At 41.8% G+C, this 5,960-nt stretch overlaps 1 long non-coding RNA gene across 1 annotated transcript; it reads right to left on the bottom strand.

Moving 5' to 3' along the window:
• Positions 1-202: 202 nt before the first annotated feature.
• On the bottom strand, positions 203-5,366 carry LOC310852021. Its single transcript, XR_014567952.1, has 2 exons — positions 5,304-5,366; positions 203-460 (listed from the first exon to the last, which is right to left on the bottom strand). It is a non-coding gene; the product is annotated as an uncharacterized lncRNA (long non-coding RNA).
• Between the last annotated feature and the right edge of the window lie 594 nt (positions 5,367-5,960).

Consider the following 5,960-nt stretch of genomic DNA (forward strand, 5'->3'; position numbering starts at 1 on the left):
CCACACCTGAGAGACAAAACCAAATTGACCTGAGAAGGGAAGGGGTGGAAAAGAGAGGTGGAAGCAGTGCTTATTTTCAGGGGGTACTCATGGATACACAATACCAGCGCCTCTCTTTTTGTTGTTGTTGTTAAAAAGTGCGGCACTTACTGTAACAATTTCATGGTGAGTATCTCCACCTATTTTTGCAGAAAAAAAGCCCTGGGTGGAAGGATATTTTATTTTGATGGATAGGTCTAGCTTTTAATCACAGTGAAAGCTGCAGTGATTTGGGAGAGGGATATTGAAGTAATCAAAGATTCGCACTTCACATGGACTACCCTCCTCATCTTTGTTTTGGCTGAGCAAAAGCAGTGTGTGAGATACATGATCTCTGACTACGCACCAGAATACAGATTTCTTGTTTTGGTACTTCTCTGTACAGCAACAAAGAAGAGCCTGCAGTCCTCAGTCTAATTTCCTGCGGGTGAGAATAGCAGGTAAGGAGGGCAAGGGGGGGTGGGATGGAGAAGAATGCTGAAATGAATGGAGTGAGCAAAAATAGAAAGGGGAAGACCCTTTGCAAGCAAGTAGTTCAGACTCCTGGCAAATCTCCAGGCATGGGGATGCATGGGGAGCCAGAAGAGGTGACAGAAAGAGAGGAGCCGTGCTTTGCTCTGACTCTAGCCACCACTGCATGAGATTATTCCTGAGGGAATGCAGCCCTTGGCAGAGAAGTTCCCTGTGCTTTCTGTACAGCGAGGTATTTGTGTGATGATGTTGCTCTTCTCTTCTACCATAACCAGAAGCATTAAGAGTTAACTCCCCCATTATCATAGTCTAATTTGTTGTTGTTTAGTCGTGTTCGACTCTTCGTGGCCCCATGGACCATAGCATGCCAGGCACTCCTGTCTTCCACTGCCTCCCGCAGTTTGGTCAAACTCATGCTGGTAGCTTCAAGAACACTGTCCAACTATCTCATCCTCTGTAGTCCCCTTCGCCTTGTGCCCTCCATCTTTCCCAACATCAGGGTCTTTTCATAGTCTAATAGTAAATCTCAAATACAGTGGAACCTTGTGTTACGTACTGTTTTCCTTGCTAATGCTGCAGGTTACAAGCTCCACTAACTCAGAGGTAGATGCCCCTTGTTACGAACTTTGCCCCAGGATGCGTGCGGAAGTCGTGCGCAGGCAGTGCGGCAGCAGTGGGAGGTGCCATTAACGAAAGCACACCTCATGTTACGAGCGGACCTCCAGAACGAATTAAGTTCGTAAATGGAGGTACCACTGTAGTGTTGGAAAGGAGGTTTTTAAATATCTGCTCTGCAGCTTAGTATCTGATGGCAGTTCCTACTTTGGAATAATAAACTTGTACTCAATTCAGCTTAGTCTTCACTGCCAATACAGACTGGATGAATTTAATTGCAAGAGCAGGCTGTTGCCGTTCCGTCCTGTTTTGCTCACTGCTGGTCCCGAGCTGTTAAAATTTGAGTTGTTTTTGAAGTATGGCACTGGCAGACATTACTGTTAATTAGTCCAGCTTTCAACTGAACATTATTGTCAAGCACAAGTGACTTTAGTACAAGATACAGAGATTCCCATGACAGCATTTCCCCTCCTTAATTGACCTACATGGCAACAAAGGAAAATTAAAAGCCTCAGAAAATACCCACGAGGTGCTTCCCTTTTTGAAGAACACAATCAATGTTACATTAACAGAAACTTCTCTGAACATCTCCTGCTAGTCCCAAATAAGGTTTTGTTGCATAAACCCAAGCTACGGGTAGCTGGCAAACAAGTGCAGAAAGTATGCTTTTTAAAAATAAAAAAAAGTTTCACAATAAGAATCTGAGCTAGGGAAAGCAGGTTTCTGTATACAGAAGAATTTCTCTCTTCAGTATGTGATGAGGGTATCTTGTGCTGAATAAGAAAGCTCGGCAGCACCATTTTTGCAGTCTCGGGCACCTAGCAAAATAGTGGGTGGTGCATCAGGGCTATGAGGCTACATCCCTGCCAAGGAAATTAGCAAACAAAAACATCAACATTTCCTCCTAAATGACAAAGCCACACTCTTTCCACACTTTCCAGCCTCCCCACCACCACTCATATTCAGTAGCAGATGGCAGGGGTGAGAGCTGGCACTGATATGACTTCTGTTCTTGATGAGAATGACAGTGATATTGAACGCATGACTGACAAGAAAAGGAAGGTCTTTCAGATATGGGAAAGAGATAGAAACTGTGCCACTAAGGGGAAAAAAAAAACACCTATGCCAACACTAAGGCTGAGGTTCAAAGAAGAACCAGAGAACTAAAAAGTGATGCACAGAGTTTCTTTCAAGCCACAAAGACCATCTATGGGCCAATAAATCATGGCATATGCCCCCTAAGCTCAGCAGATGGTACCACATTTCTAAAAGATAAAGAAGCTATTGCACTGCACTGGAAAGAACACTACCAACATCTCCTTAACCACAACTCCTCCATAGCTGCTGAGGTCCTCTCACAAATTCTGCAAAAACAAGTTAGAGATGAGCTTGCAGTATCTCCAAATCTGGGAGAATTGTGTACAGCTATTAACCAAATGAAAAACAACAAAGCCATTGGACCTGATGGGATACCTGCCGAAATCTTCAAAGTGGGCGGAATTGAACTTACACAACAACTTCACAAGCTCATCGAAAAAATCTGGGAAAGAGAAGAGATCCCAGCAGACTTTAGGGATGCCAGAATTACCAATCTTTTTTTTAAAAAAAGGTGACAGAACTGATTGTGGAAACTATCAAGGCATCTCTCTATTAGCAGCGGCCACCAAGATTCTTGCAAGGATCTTAGCAAACCGTCTCTTAACAATATCCGAGGTGACCCTTCCTGAATCCCAAAATGGTTTTCAGCCTTCTAGGGGGACAGTGGAAATGATTTCCACCGCTTGACAGCTTCAAGAAAAATGCAGAGAGAAAAACCAACTCCTGTATATGGCATTTATTGACCCGACTAAGGCTTTCAACACTAAGTCGTAATGCCCTGTGGACTGTCCTTCTGAAAATTGGCTGCCCAGATAAATTTGTAAACAACATTCGGCTTCTCCATGATAATATGACAGCAACAATTGCAGATAACAATGGCTCTCAAAGTGAACCATTCACAGTGGGATCAGGTGTTAAACAGGGTTGTGTTATTGCCCCAACTCTATTCATTATTTTCATTGCCATGATCCTACACTTTGTCAAAGGGAAACTCCCCACCGGAGTAGAAATCATATATTGAACAGATGGAAAGCTCTTCAATCTGAGAAGGCTGAAAGGAAAGAGTAAGGTTACAGTAACTTCTATCATAAAGCTTCAGTATGCTGATGACAAGGTAGTATGCGCACGCTCAGATGATGACCTCCAAACAATCCTAAATATCTTTGCAGAAGCTTACGAAAAGCTTGGCCTATCACTCAACATCCAAAAACCAAAGTGCTGCACCAACAAGTACAAAATAACCCCTCTGCAGTGCCACAAATCCAACTCAATGGTGTAATGTTGGAAAATGTCAATCACTTCTCCTACTTAGGCAGCTATCTTTCCACAAGGGCCAACATTGATGCCAAAATCCAGCATCACCTGAGCTCTGTGAGTGTGGCTTTCTCCCGATTGCAGGGCAGAGTGTTTGAGCACCAGAACATTCACAGGGAAACCAAAATGCTTGTTTACAAAGCTATTGTACTACCAACCTTATTATATGCTTGTGAAACATGGACCACTTATAAACGCCATCTCCAACTCCTCGAAAGGTTCCATCAACGGTGTCTCTGAAAATTTTTACACATCACTTGGGAAGACAGGTGAACTAATATCAGTGTACTGGAAGAAGCAAAGATCACCAGTGTTGAAGGAATGATTCTTCAACATCAACTTCATTGGACTGGTCATGTTGTGTAGATGCCTGATGATCATCTTCCAAAGCAACTACTCTATTCCAAACTTAAAAATGGAAAGCGTAATGCTGGTGGTCAACAAAAGAGGTTTAAAGACTGTCTCAAGGCAAATCTTTAAAAATGTAGTATAAATACTGACAACTGGGAAACACTGGCCTGTGAGTGCTCCAGTTGGAGAACAGCCTTTACCAAAGGTGTCATGGGCTTTGAAGACACTCAAACTCAGGACACAAGGGAGAAATGTGCTAAGAGGAAGGCACACTTGACAAATCCACACCGTGATCAACTCCCGCCTGGAAACCAGTGTCCCCACTGTGGATCCAGAATTGGCGTCCACAGTCACTTACAGACTCATTGTTAAAACCATGTTTATGGAGGACAATCTTACTCGGCTATGAGTGATCACCAAAGAAGAAGGCCTATCTACTTTCACTGCCATGCTTTCAAACTGCTAGGTTGGCGGAAGCTGAGACAGAGCAACGGGAGCTCACTCCATTGTGGGGATGTGACACCAAGGCTAAGAACAATCAGAAAATGGAAGCTAGGGTTTAAAAATAGATCCAGTGTCTATACATGAAATGGGAAAGTGTGCAACAAGACACCAAAGTGTTTCAGACTCTCCCAACTTAATTTCCACTCAGCTATGCAACTGAACGAGCAAATTACAAAAGGGAATCAGATTGTTTCAATGGTTGGGAGAAGGGAGGAGACATTTTAAAATAGCCATTGGATAATGCTGCTGTATTCCTTAACCACATCATTTAAAAAGCCATTTAAAAGTAGTTTATTCTATGTTACCATTCTGCAACAAAACTAATGTGATGGAGGCCAGTGGCCAGTGGTTGAGGAGGCGAGACTACTAGTGCTCTTCTTAAAAGATTAAATTATTTATAAAAGCCACAGAAGCACACTTTTAAAAGCCTTTTCTTTCTTACCCCCAACTAGCATGTTACATTTTAAATTATACTTTGAGGGCTTACCGAAAAGCAACTGATTTACTATCAGCAACTGGTTTAAATCCAAACATTAGCTCACTAGACACTTCATGAATAATAACACTAATGTTGCACACTTCAAAATGCTTACCAGATTTGGGTTCTGTATGGTTTGCAAAGGGAAAGCCAACTGAGTCAGACAGGAATGCTATTTCCCCTCAACATAGTCTACCTACAACCAGACAGTGAATTTAAATAGTTGGAAATTTTTGCTTCATATAATTGCAATTCTCCTTTACAGGAATTTTGGATATCTAATGTGATCTCTCCCCCAACCTCCATTAAACCCCAACCTCCATTATTTCAGTAGATTGGCAATGGTGGAGGCATTGGGATACACTGACAATATACAATACAACTTACAATATAATATATAAGAGTCTTCAACTTTCTAATATTTGGAATTTACCCTCAAACTCCAAATGCAATGTGGGACCCAAGTATATTTGGTTTTGGTCCTTCTTTATTTCTTTCTCTTTAAGTTTCTCCATCTTTCTCAACCTCCTCCTTGGCCCTCATTTCATTCTTTCCTTAAAAAGATAATCCTAGAAGAAAGGGGAACTGGAAAATTGTTGCAATTATTGCTAGTGTGAACTACATTAGATGGAGTTTAAAAATACATTTTAAACCGTAGATGGATATGAATTTTCTTTTTCTTTTATGCAGATTAATGTGGAAATGGGATGGAGTGGATTTAGTAATATACACAAAATTGACACAGACCAGAAATAGGCAGATCTATCCATCCCAAACCCTAACATGCAAATTGGTATTCTGACCTGGAATAGGAGAGAAACTGAACCACCTAGTAGCTGGAGAGCTGTTGCTTGTCATACTGAAAATGATAAAACAATTGGTTAGAGGACTAAAGCAATCTCAGCCTAAACTCAAACTCTAAATTTGCCCGTAACTTATTGATACTGGGCCTACCTAAGTACAACTGATATAATTGCAGCCCTCCCCATTTACCCCACTCGTCTTCCCTTCCTCTGTCAAATTATGGATTATAACCCTTTCAAGGTAGGGACTTGTCCTCTTGTATGATGCACGTTGATGAAGTCATAGT

The sequence above is a fragment of the Podarcis gaigeae genome, assembly GCF_964106915.1.
Source record: "Podarcis gaigeae genome assembly, chromosome: 9".
NCBI lineage: Eukaryota > Metazoa > Chordata > Lepidosauria > Squamata > Lacertidae > Podarcis > Podarcis gaigeae.